This window comes from Drosophila guanche, unplaced genomic scaffold (assembly GCF_900245975.1).
Source record: "Drosophila guanche unplaced genomic scaffold, DGUA_6, whole genome shotgun sequence".
Lineage (NCBI taxonomy): Eukaryota > Metazoa > Arthropoda > Insecta > Diptera > Drosophilidae > Drosophila > Drosophila guanche.
In genome coordinates this window covers 6,012,137-6,026,187 of record NW_022995744.1, presented here as the reverse complement: position 1 = coordinate 6,026,187, position 14,051 = coordinate 6,012,137, and the positions used below count along the sequence as shown (strand labels likewise).

General features: G+C 43.4%; 1 protein-coding gene across 2 annotated transcripts in view; it reads right to left on the bottom strand.

Annotated features, from left to right (window-relative positions):
- Positions 1-14,051, bottom strand: part of LOC117580285 (capon-like protein) — a 51,179-nt gene that overhangs the window by 22,678 nt on the left and 14,450 nt on the right. The gene's annotated exons all lie outside the window — the stretch shown is intronic.

Below are 14,051 nucleotides of genomic sequence, written 5' to 3'. Positions count from 1 at the left end.
AATAACAAACAACAAAAATTCGAATTTGTAGTGCAATATTTCGCGCTGTTTTGTACGGCCAAAAATGCAGCTCAAGGATAACAAATGCGTAGATTTGGACCTAGATTTGCGAATTTTATTACAGTGACAACAACCATTTAAATGCAAAATGACAGATGAGAGAGGGAGAGAGAGACAGAGAGAGTAAAACGTGGGTGATGCCATCACCAGCTCTGACAGTGACAAAATGTGCATGAGATAGCTGCCACGCCTACCGCCCACACACTTTGCCAAAATGGCGACAATAAAAATGTATTTATGGATTCGCTTGTAGTGTAGTGGAGAAGGACAATCCTTGCTGGGGAAAACCTTCCAGAGAAACAGCTCCGTATACCCCGGCCGTATTCCGTGGAGCAGACATATGTCTAATCTCTATTACGTGTCTGATCCATGTCAAATTTGGTATATAAACAAATCGAAAGTTTTGCGCCAGATTGCTCTAGATTTCTGCGAATATTATGATGAATGTTCGCTGCTCTGGGCCAAGGCGTGCGACTCGTTCGTGTCCATAAGGTTCTTGTACCCAAAAATAACTCAAAAGAAATGTTTAAATTCGGCAGAAAATAGATTTTTTGGCACATTACGAGTATTTGCTCGGCAAATTATGAAAGAAAACAATGTTAATGCTTTGCCACTGATTGATTTCGCAGCCCACACGCTGGCTCCACAAATTTATGCCATGTGCCCTAAAAGGCAGACATAGATTTTTACACCGAAAAGAACGGCCAACAAAAGTTCATTAGCATGAAAGGCAAATGTTTATTTTAGGCGAAAAACATCAAATAGAAGAGGGACTCCGGACTCTATATACACAGATAATGGCAAGTGATTAATCATCAGGGAATGAGATATTCAAAAGATTAATCACAGGGAGAGTTTAAGTGCCTCATCAAAGCGAATTATGACTGAACGATGGGTGCTCAAAATTATTAGTGAATAATAATAACAGAGTTATCCCATCAAAGAGGAGTTTTAGCTTCCAGGAGTGTACATTTCTTGTTCATTTATTTATATACATTCGCATGCAAAATGCCATTTGAATGCTTATGCAACGAGGCTCTAAAAAACTTCTCCACAAAAGCCATTCGCCAGGGCCATTTACACAGCAGGAAAGAGACGGAAACTCTCACTCTCGCTGCCACAAATATTTGGATTGCATTAAATTCAGGCAAACACACAAAGGGATAAAAAGGGATACAGAGGGAAACAGTGGGCGCTTATCCTCTCCAGCTAGACAAATCCCCGCGCAAATAAAATAAAAAGAAAACCAACTCCAGAGACCCGGCAAACCCGTTGCCTGCCTGGCTGGCTGCCTCTTCACTGATACTTTTCTATTCTCAGCTCCATTTTCCCTTTTACCATTTCCATTTCGAAAATCCCGTTGCCCAGTGCCTTTCGCATCATCTCATCCCTTTTTTTCACTTAAAAACCATTCCAGTGCGACGGCTCTATGTAAATAGCCGCTGGACTTTTGCTCGTCGCTTCGTTTAAATTCATTTACTTTGATTAAAAACCCTGGCCATAAGAGCAGAGACTCCAAACTTGTATCTTTTTCTGAGGAGGATAGGAGACCCTTCCTTTGAGTTCATAATTTATTTGAAGGCATAACTGTGTCTACCTTTAGAAGTTTTATTAGACCTTTAGCCCAAAGAGCTTTACAACCCCGCATTACGTTTATCGATCAGGTCGGCCCCCGTGGCACTTGGGTATATTGTAATACTGCTCACGTTTTTCAGACAATTTCCCTACGATTAATTGCCAGAGAATTGCAATCGATTTCTCCCCTACTTTCAGTTCTATTTTCATACATTTGTTTATTTATGTATTCGATCGTTCCAGTGAAAGACAAGTGAAAAGTCAAAAGCCAAGCGGCTGCTGGCCTCCCCGCCACTGACGTCAGCAGGTGAATGGGAGGGCAGGGAAAAGGTGCCCCAAAATATGGTATCCTCAGGTACCTAAAGAACACGGCTTCCTAAATAATTTTTTTTTCACCAACAAATGGCAATTAAGCTTCGTTTAATGTCATCCCAAATCCCGAGTAATATCATCAGGAAAATCAGGAAGAGGCAAATAGTGGGGCGGACATGAAACGGATCGTTAGATGGCCGCTGGCCAACGACAAACAGATTAGAACAGCTTAGTTTTATCCGTACAAAAAGTATGCGAAAAATGAATAAAGAAAAGCCCCAAAGCGTTTCGTAAAAAATCAGGAGAGAAAAAAAAGAAAAGGATTTGGCCATGGCTAATGGCGCTGCAGGCTGCCTGGCTGGACAGAGGCTTTCATATTCAGCTTTTCCTTGTTCTCTGGACTCTGGAGCACAGAGCAGCTCCTTTTGCTCTTTTGGATTTCCCTTTCAACAATGCGAAACATTTGTTTGCGCAGCTTTTCCAGCAGCCAGCATCGGCCATCGTTCGCGTTGAAAACATAATTTTCGTCGGTTTATTTATAAAAATAAAATACCATTTTATATTTACACAGAACCCTGAACTGACCCCCACCCCGCTCTCCCCATATCTCGGCATAACTGGCGCAATTTTTTTGTGGCACTGCCGCAGGGCCATTACAATTTATATTTGCTCTTTTCTGGTGCATGGAAATTTGTGTGTGTGTAATGCTTATGAAAAGGAGTCTTAAAGTCAGATTAACGTTTGGCTAAAGGGGTTCGTGTACATTCAAATTGTGTATTTTTAATTTTAAAAACTCTATGCCATAAATAAATATCCTTTGAAATGGTAATCCAAGATGTTCCGCTCAAGCGGGAATTTGAATCCATGAAAATTTACAAAGAGAGCAAAGAAATATCATAGCAACAAGTTTTATTTGCTTAATAATGCATTCAGAAGAGTGTTTTCAAGACATTTATCCAGCAATTAGATTTGTTGGAGACGCTCCTTGAGGAGAACTCGATCCACGCACATTGTTGGGATTGCCTTTAGAAGCATCATAGCATTTAAGCATGATGGGAGTGGGGAACTATGTTCGATATGTGGAAAAATGTTTCCGTAGTATTCACCATAATTTATCTTTTCTTTTTGTTAACCACATATTACAAATTTCGCTTGGGATTAGGCATTTTACATCAGCATCCCCCACACCGAGTTGTAAAGCATATTTTTGGGCTGACACACAAAATGTTCCTTATTTCCAAAAGCTTTTTCACTAATCCCAATATGGTCATCCACTTACTGGTATTTCTGTACAATAAAATATTTGTACAAATAACGAAACTTGTTGGACAATGGAATACAAATGTATTACCACTATGATAATTGTGAATCGTGCATCAAAAAGGAAAATGTAAAATAAACGGAGATAAAAACCATTGCATAATTTTCTGGGATATATTTTACTGAACATGAGAATGGGAAAAGCTCTCTCTTTACTCCTTTCTTTCACCCCCTCTCTCTGTCTCTGGGCAGATAAACGACATGTGGAAGAAATTTAAAAATTAATTAAAAACAAAATAGAACGAAAAATTTAAAACCGTATTGAAAAATTGTGTTGAAAATTGAACGAAAATAGATCGAGTCGTTTGTCTGGCGCTGTTTATTGGAACCCATTTAATTGGCCACTTTTTGAGTGCTCTTCGATGGAAATGCGTTTTAAATACCGTTTATTGGGGCATTTGATGTCTTCATTTGTTTATCGATGCATGGAATTAATGTTCCTAGGGGCTTGGTGAAGATTAATGTCTGTGCAATTGCCTGACAGTCGAGATGCTGTTCATACACTGCTCTCGTGTCTTGGCCAGAGCTGGGTAGATACGCAGTGCAACTCCAGCAAAGAAAAACATTTAAAAATGAAAAGCAACACAGCACAAAGTTAAACATGAAATGCAGAACCAGCCGCCCCCACGGCAGAGCCCAGAGTTTCCGCTAATAATGTTAATTCCATTGCCACCTAAAATGAAGAGAGCTCCCCAGAAAGCAGCCAACAACTCGCCTGAGAATTCTCAAACAGCAGTCCCATGAGCAACCTGCTCCCCAGTTACCTACTCTAGAGTCCTGCCGCACAGAAAAACCTGCCGTAGAAAACCGCCGCAGATAATCAGCAGCTCGGTCTTGTTGCCTTGTTTCTTGTTCTGCTCCTCCACTCGCCTTTTGTTTTGCTTTCATCTCGAGTTTTAGTTTTGTGCTGTCTCTCCGTCCTTCCTTCCTTCCTCTGGCAACTTCCTGCCGCATTGTTGTTGCGTAACTTGGCCCAAACCCCCCTGCTCTTGGCTCCTGCCACCGCCATTTCATTAGCCTCATCCACAACCAGGAGGCAACTTAATGAGATGGCGTGCAAAACTTTTCTCCTCTCTGCCGCTCTCTCTCTGTCTCTCTCCAGTAATTTCTGTCTGTACATCTTCTGGCGTTTTGTTCTGTGCTATGCATAACTTTTGGGCTGGGCATTTGGCTTGTGCTTAATTTAAAACAATTATTTGACGAGCTGTAAGTGGCCAAGGCCGCAGGCCAAACTGAGAACCAAACCGAACCCAACCCAAATCAAAGGTTGACCAAAAGAAAATACCAACAAAAAAGGCAGGCAGCAATTGAAAACTTCAAACTGCAAATCAACAGTTTGGCCAAACCAAAAAATAAATAAACAAACAAGCCAAGTCGAGAGGATGGAAACAAAACTGAAACTTAACTCCTTCAGTTAAATGATTCTGTTGCTCGAAGTGCAGTTTTACAGCAAATGAAAGTCTCACCTACCCTATTATATCTCAACTATGGTAATTTGCCAGTGAAACTACACTCCGTGCAGTGGCTGCTGGCCAAACATTTCGCGTCTCAAATGCGAACTGCAAACAAATGAGTTGGTCCAGCGAAAATAAATCATGTCGGGGCTGGGGTTTGGCTCTGGCTTTTGGGTTGAAATGCTCCTGCCATCAGACTGCGGTGCTAAAGTGCAGAGTCAGTCTGCCTAAGTGGCGTGAAATGAAATGCTTTCTTTCCCACCAACAACACTCGCGGCAACAAGTTAAGTGCAAGTTAAATCAACAACTGAATTTCCCCCGTGTGCTAAACAGCAGCAGTGGCAGAGAGGAGAGGCAGCTTCGGAGGGTGCCAAGAAGTCGGTGGCACATAGGAGTTTCGTTTACACTCACAGAAAAACGGGAAGGATAAACAGGGACTCTATTGTGTGTGTACGTAAATTCTGGATACCCTTTGGGCAGTAGATGCCCTCTATTGCCTTAGCCATGTGTTGATTGCTACAACTATTAATACACTTTCCATCTCAATACCCTAACTCTACCCTCCGCAAGGGTATTCCAAACTCCGACAAACCAACGCCAGGCTGTAATTCTTACATTTTCTGCTCATCCTCTCCAGTTGCCCATAAAAATGCATGTGCGATAGTGCCTGGCAGTCCCCAGACAGCTAATAAAAGTCACTGAAACCCCGTGCATAATTCTCTTGTTTGATTTCTTTGCAGCCACAAGGCACAAGAGCATTTGCATAAGCCTCTGACGTGACGTATCTTCACTTTGATTAGCCCATGGAAAAGCGTTTTATTGGAATACATTACTCATACCGTATCAATGACTAGCCCACGGGTCTGAGTGTTGGTAATGGTCGGTTTCCGGCTGTCAGTCTATCCATGGTAAAGGTACATTAAAAATGCATAAAAATTATGCTTTACACACACATGAAAAACCCGTAAAGCTCTAAGCTAATAATAAACGACTTTCCGCTTCGAAAGAAAAGGGAAAAGCAAAGAAAGGAAAAACCCTTGCTTGCCCCACGATAAGCAATTATCTGACAGATAAAAAAGGCGGAGAAGAGAAAGAGAGGCAGAACAAATAGTTGCATTCTTTGTTTGTTCTTTTGTTACGACTTTCGCTGCGAGAGTCTACGCCACACTTCATTAACCCCTGCCCCTGCCCCTGCCCCTGCACCGTGCCCCCATGCCACCATGCATCGTGCCACAGAACCAACACTCAATTGTGGAGTGTCAAGTTTTATTAGCCCTCTGGGTACCCTCACATAGTGCCATAGTTGAGACTGTTCCAGTCTTGCAGGGGGGACAAAAAGTAAAAGTTTCTTTTGGCTGCTGTCCAACGCTGACCCATATCGAAATTTTCTTTCGATTTTCTTTCGATTCTGTTTAGACAAAAAGCATTTCGAAATGAAATGCATTATGCAAATGGAAATGCAGCTGCAGCATCGTTTGGGGGGTTTCTATATGCCACAAACATACACATTTTCGAAGTCTCTGTGTGTGTGGCTGTTGGCGGGGGAGACAATGGATTTGCCTTGTTTGCGTCTTGTAATTAAAAAGCGAATGATCCATCACAAGCAAACATCTCTATCTGCTCTTTCTATATGGCTGCTCGCTGCTCAAGTTTCAGCGTGGAATGTGGATAAAGTTTTAAGCAAAACTTTAAGAGATTTATTTGATTCCGGAGCTCATTTCATGGCTGGACAGAGCAGCCACACAATTCCGGTAAAGTTCTCTATTCCACACAATCTCGAGTAAAGTTCTGCAGTCGAAAGGTAAAATCAATAAACATGTTACCAAAAACCAACCCCTGGACTCAGGTCATAAAGAATGGTGAGCCTGAATTACCGGCTTTGGTGGCAGGGTCTCGGGTTCTACTGGCCTTCTGTTCTTCGATTCTCTAGTACAGTGTACAGGCTTCCCACTCTGTACAGTGTATACAGGTCAAAGGGCGACAAAGCGTGTACAAGCGTTGAACAATAATAACAAAGCAGAAAATCAATTGGAAGTACTTAACCAAACAATGGACCAAAAGTAATGAAAGAGCCAACAACCAATACCCAAAAAAATATAAAAAAAGCAAAGCCGAAGCAAAACAATAAAAGCCTCTTTGGCAGAGTGTAGAACGTGGGGCATGGGGCGTGAGGGCCACTGGTTTCGGTAGCAAGCGGCGTCTAATTTAGCACAAGACGTTTATTTAGATATCAGCAATTACGGCTCTCTTTCCCCCACACAGAAGAGCCCAAAAAGAGCGCAGAGTTAATGTGCGAAAAGAAATTAAAATAAATAAATTGCGTGCGGCACACACATGCACACGCGAGAGAGGCGAGTGCTGTGGGGCGTATGAGTAATGCGTCACTCGCAACTAAAAGAGCGGAAGCATTTAATTAGCGGCGTTAATAATTCAATCAACGTTATAAGTACGAGCCTCCGTCTCTCCCCTGTGTGCCCGCTGACCGCTAATTTTTATACAACAATTTAACAATGTTATTAGCGCTCGAATTTCGTTTTTTGGGGGGCGGTGTACATTTCGCAGGCAAGTGCTAAACAGGCTTAAACGATTGATGCCTCAAATTATCGAAATTTCAATGGATTTTCTTCGCCTGGTCACACAATTAATGACATGCCAGGGGAGACTCTACCCCCTTGCGGCTGTCCTGTGGCTTTTTTCGGGCTCCTTTGGGGGTTCAGCTTGGGGTTTTTGTTTTGCCACCTGCTGGATGGTGGTTGCCAGGCGGCGGTTTCCTCCATCAACGTTTACGGGTTTAATGAACTCTACACTAATTAGGTTAGCGGTTTTGTAGCAGCCCCCAAAACTTGACACAAATATCAAACAGACCCGCGGGGGTGTGGTGCAGAGGGACGTAGATGTAATGCAAATTAGTTGCAACATTATTGGTTTTGTGTTGACAGAGAAATCTCTGCTGCCTGACTGCCTGCTAAAGCGTTAAAATTTCAAAATGCCCGATGCACGCACATATATGGCAGAAACTGCAATGCTATAAATTGACCAGACGGTTGGCCAACACACACACACACGGGCAATGGTCAAAGCCAATGATGGCCAAGAGCCGCCAGGCACAACGCACAGGCTGGAGAGTGTTTTCACAGAGCGAGTGCTTAATGAAAAAGTAGGAAAAACAAGCAGACAGAAGACAAGGCCTGGCCTGGTCTGGTCTGGTCTGGTCTGGTCAACAGCCATTGATGTTCAAGAACAGACAGAGAGACAGACAGACAAACAGAGAAGACATCGCTAGACGCAGTTGGAGCTGCTAAAGTCAGTAAAAACCATCAAAGCCAGCGCCGAATGTTGGCCTAAGCCAAGGGGAGTGGTGCGGGGGGCTAACATGGAACATGGCCATGTCCAATGTGCGTGCATCTTGGCCTGCAACCTGCAACCCATTCCAGTCCATGACCATATCGAAGGAAGCTTTGATTTGATGGCCATGTGTCCCCCATGCTCGCTTTCTGTTTCTGTCCAACTCTGAGTGTCTCTCGCTCGACAAGGGGAAACGTAAGTGAAATTCAGAGACTGGACTCCGACTCGTACAATCTGTGCTTTAAATGCCTAAATGACTGCATCCGCCGTGAGCAAAAATAGGCGGAGAATCTTCTGCTATGAAGTAATTTCATGCCATTCCAGATACCCAAACCGAACCGAGCAGAGCCGTAATTATATTCAATTTCAGGCCAGTGCAAAACTAATTTGAACAAACGATGCAAAAATAGATAGCCACACACTCTACGGCCACTCTGATTCGAATCCAGTTTCGTTATTGTTCTCCGCACAGAAGCGTCAATTGCCTAACTAGAACAAAAAGCAGTAGCCACAGATACACAGACACACAGCCCCAGAGCTCTGACAGGCATTCGCCTTTCCCATTTCCCATTAGCAGAGTAAATATAATTACTAAGGCCAACTGGGGCAGCAAAAATGTCAGGGAAAAAGCGAGGAAAAAGCCAGGCTGAAGTCAGGCCATGCGAGGCGCATAAATGCATGTTCAAGTCAATTTATGCAGGCAGCAGACGACAATGCAGGCTTAGATCCTCGCCCAGCCTCCGTATCCTCGGCCATCCTCTGCAGGCATGTGGCTTTTGTGCCAGGCCCAGATTGCACAGACACACACACACACAGGACACGTGCTTGTTAACGTAATGTGAACACCTCTGCTGCAGCAGCAGCACCTCTACCCCTCCCTCACTCTTGCAGATTACCCCGCCAGCAACCCCTTTTGGAATATGTTAAGTGGCTGTCGGAGGATACCATTGCGTATGAGCGTTATATGCTGCACGTGACTGTATGTGTGTCTGTGTGCTGCAATCTCAATGGAATGCAATTTGCCATTTTAAAGCCTCGAAACTCAAACTCAAAACTCTCGGGCAATTAATTTTTGTGTTGAAAGAAAGTCAAGTTTGAGCTTGCCCCGAAAAGTCTGTGCAGAAATGACAAATGGCCTGCACATGCCTCAAACTTGGAATTGGACTTGGAGTTGCAAGACTCGCAAGAGTAATGTGCAGCATTTTTCTCAAATTTGACAGCTGCTGACATGTGAAGGAAGGAGGCAGAAGGCAGGGCAGTCTGACGCTGTGTCTGTGCGGACTCTTCAATTTGGCATCAAAGTTCAAACCCAAATGGGTGTGAAGAAAGCAAGCTTTCCTTTGGGAAAGTTTGAGCAAAAATTACATATTGTTTCCATGGGTTTATCAGAAAATATGTTCCGCAACATTTGTCCAAAAGTTAATTTTACTAATAATAATAAGACACACAGAAAAATGTGCCCAAAAATCAATATGCCAGACGCGTGGCCACAACGGAAATGTTTCTGGGGGGAGTGGTCATAAAACAAATGATAAAATGAATAATATTCTTTATTCGTTTTCCCTCTTGTATTTTAGGGAGTGACGGGTACAATGCCTAATGACACGCAACATGGAAGTTATGAAGACAGGAAAAAAGGGTGTGGCTGTGTCCAAAAAGAACTGACACTGACACACATTCTGGCAAGGAAAGCGGGAAAACCGAATAAAAAAGGGACGTTTAGGCGACTTTGCAGTGCCCTTTACTTATGTAGATTTAAGCAACAATCAGTTAGAAGTTGGACAGCCCAAATGTGGTTCCTTCAGCTCTTAAATTCTCTTAGAATATAATGGAAGAGGAAAAGAATTTCTAATTACACACAACACAGGCATATACCCTGCTCTGAACGCTTAACGCGGCCAGTAAAATGCTTTCCAAGATACGTATTGTGTGTGTGTTTGTTTTTGCTTCCCTGCAGCGATCTGTTAATGATACTTTCCCGGTGAAAATCACCGGCGAAATGGCTTACAAAAACGAAACGAAACGAACTCGAAACGAGGACACGCACATTATATAGCAATTTGCGGCTGATGCAGTTGCAAGCTGCACCGCTCGACTTTCGCGACTGCAAGGCAAGGCAACAGCAACAACCCAACACAAAAAACAAAGTTTAAAGCAATTTGGGAATGGGAATGGGAATGGGAGATTGGGGGCCACTTTTTCACCGCGTTTTTTGTCGTCTCACGCAACGTGTATGGCAACGGCGGCGAACGATGACCAATAAGGACACACTGCCACAATTGTTGCTGTTCGTGAGAAAAGTCAATGTCAAGGTGTCGATGTCGGTAGCAGTTTTCTATTAATACTTGTCGATGCGATATACAATTTATTTGCTATTTTGCTGAATTGTTGGCATTGTTGAGTGGCTGAATGTGCATTCGATTGCCCCTCCTCGGGCTCGGGCTCGGGCTCGGGCGGGGAGAGCTCATTAATTATTTATGAAGCACAGCAAGACGGAATTCCATGATTCATGCCACAAATGCACATTCTATTCGTACACAAAATTCTATTCAGCCCTGCCCCACTGCTTCAAAGTTTTTTGCTCCAACTCAATTGTTTTGTAACATGAGATAAATTGGCGCTCTGAGTGCCATCAATGTTACATTTTGTCAATTTTTAAATTAAATTTGTCGTCAACCTAGGGGAAAACGATGTTATTCCTTCACTGCTCTTCGCTGTCCTGCCTGTCCATTCTTTTAATTGACAAAATTGATTAAAATGTTGCTCAACATTTTGCGCCAAAAACTGACATTTATCTTAATGGCTGGCAAAATGTCTCGTTCGTTCGTTCGTTTTGGGGAAATAGAAAAAGACAGACAGACAAATTTTCCCAAAGTTGGGAGCTCTTAATTAGATAATGGTTGTCAGCGCTATTTGTAAATTGAATTTCTGTCACAGATAAATGGAAAGTTAACTGATGGTAGGGGACATTTTTTTGTGTGCTTCTGCAATGAAAATTCAAAGCAAAAAAAAGGAACAGATCACAAATTCAAGAGAGAGCTCTTCATTCGGCTTCATTAAAATATATGAAACAGTTCTAAGGTTTCACAGCTCTCTGTTTGCTATCTCTGCTCTCTCTCTCACTCTTTCTATTAGGTCTCGCTCTCTTGCCTGCTCTCGGCTAAAACGAATACCGTGTCATGGACCCACATTTTCGGTTTGCCTGCAACATTTTGATGTGTCTAGCCCACCCAGAATACATAATCTCTTTCACAACATTCTCATGGCATTTTAAACACACACTGCCGGCCTGCCCTGTCCCGCCCCCTAAACACTGCCCCATGAATTTTGCCGCCTTTTTGTTTTTCTTTATTTTTATCCATCGAAATTCAAAGATTTTTGGCTGAGGCATAGTTTTGGTTGCCAAAAACGACAGAAGAAGATGGAACATTTCTATGATTTAGTAGCAAATGGATATCCATGCTCTCCCTGAACGTTTATAATTTATTTATTGTACATAAAAATGTGTTTGTGTGTGTGTGTTGTGTGCCATTGAGCGACTGCTGACACGATATAGACGACACTACCCGGCCCACCCATCAATATGTTGCGGTTGTCATTTGTTTATAACGATATTCGGATGTTGCGCAAAGAGCGAAAATATACCTAGAGGCATTTAACGGGGAAAGGTGGTAGGAAGAGATTTATGAGTGTGGAAGAAGGCAATGTGCGGCAACTCCTTCCGCTCGGCTCGGCATGTCAAGCATGTGGCAGACAAATGTTCTCCAAACTATTTCGATTGGATTCGATATTTGGCCGCTTGGTCTTTGGCCTTTTGGCCTCAGTCTCAAGTGCCTGCCACACTGCAATGCACTTGACACGTTTCCAAGGAGCATTTCTAAGGACTTTGGACAATTTCCAAGACGAAAAGGAAAAACTTGGCCCAGACAGGAATCCTTTTTGAAAGCTTTCTGGTTGTGTGTGACTGGCATTTTTATGGGCTGCAGTGGAATTATCGACACATTTTTCAGTGCTATTTGCCTTTTGCTTGATGCTGGCACCATAGGCGCCACCCGTGCCTCTTTTTAGTCATTTAACTAATCAAAAGCAATTTCAATCAAAGGGAAGAAACCTTTGCGGCAAACAGACAACAGCAACCAGAAACCAAGAACCAGACGAGGCAAAAGCAATTAAAGCCACGTGAAAAGTTTGCTCAAGGTTCGGCAAAAAGTTTTCATCTAGGTGGCAAACGGTGCTCCAGTGCGGAGAAGGATTGCTGTTCGATTTTTTCACGTATTTGTCTTGGCAAAGATCAGAGGCAAAGGACCCGGACCCTCACTGGCTGCTTGGCCTTTGCTTAGGCAGCACCCAGGGGCTGGGACTACGTCTGAGAGGAAGGGCGTTAGGTTAAGTTTTCCAGCAGGAAAAGCTCGGTTAAGCAAACTTAATTAATAAACAAGAGGCGCAACGGAGGGGGGAAGACGCTCGTCTGTGCGAGGAATCGAAACTCATTAAAAACTTCCGCTGCGGTTTTCATTAAAGCCAAGCTGCTGACACGCCCACACATACGAAGGATGCTGCCGCTGCCTCCTCCATTGTCTTCTATTAATACGTCAAGGCTCAAGCCCACACACACACACACACACACACACACACTGTGCTGGTACAAATAAATTTGAATAATTAAACGCCCCACAAAAGAAAGACAACCAACGGAAGCTGCAAATAGAGGAGCGGAACAGATGTCCTTTTATTTTCGGCAAGCTGTTGTCTCCCTTTCATTCCACTTCCAAGGCAGAGAGACAAATAAAGCAAAGATAATCGGGTCTGGCAAAGTGCAGCCCTCAGCCCCCACACACATTCAAATAGACCAAAGCGACAGCTTGACAAACTAATGACAAAGGCCCAAAACGAAATGAAGTGGCGCTCCCTTTTGGCCAAGAAGAAGAAAGAGAAGAAGATCCCAGCTGCCAGATAGCCAGGAGGGAAAAATGGCACAGTCCTTAGCCCTCTAGGCTTTCGGTTAGCTCATTAAAAATGAGAGTGCCGCAGCCAGGGCCAGGGCCAGGGCCAGGACTATGGCTAGGGCCAACAAGTGCCAAAGTCACAATTTTAATTTCACAGAGACAAAAACACAACAGAACACAGCACAGAAACAACTCTCCACCAACTGTTCTATTCTGGTCATGGATGGGTTAGAGCTGCCTTTCGCCCTCTCTCCTGCCATGTTTTTGCCTAATCCCTAGTGAAGTACCCTCATAGCATACATCCTTCGAGGAGTGCGCACACCCACATTACCAGCCAATTATGAGGCGGGCTTTGGGGACTCCAGAAAGTTTTGCCAACTTTAAGCGACAGCCGACAAAATGTATTTTAATTAAAATTCAAAGAAAAATCCATGGGCATAAATTGCAGAAATTTTGGCGAATTTAATTGAGCGCAGCCGGAACAAGGACATTCTCTCCTTGGCCGGATACGTTTGGCTTTACGCTCTGTGAATTTTTGGGATCAACCAGAAGCTGCGGCACTAGTTTTGGCGATTATTTATGTCTGCTATTTGGTAGGGAAAAAAGTTCGAGGAAGTTTCTTCAATCTTTAAGTATTTTTCGCACGGAAAATCTTTGGGTGTTTTCACTGGCAAAATAATTTTCAATGAAAATGCAAATGAATTTGTTGGCTAATTGAAAATTGGCTTTCGGCACGCGCACTCTTCGCTGTCCGCACTGGGAAAAGGTCAAGAGTGGCAGCGTGGCAGAGAGTGGAATATGCAAACATTGCGTAGACTCGGTTGCCTTTTTCCTATTTAGCAACAATTAGGCGCCAATTATTAATTTGGCTTGGCTTTCAATTAAGCAATTTGTACGCCAATACCCCGCTCACTTTACCCCACTCTTCCACCTCTTTCTAGTTGATTTTTGGGGCTTGCCACGAGCCACCGCTGATGGGTTTTGTGGTTGCGGCGGAAGGCGGCTTGAAAATTGAACCATTTATGGTATCACAATGCGG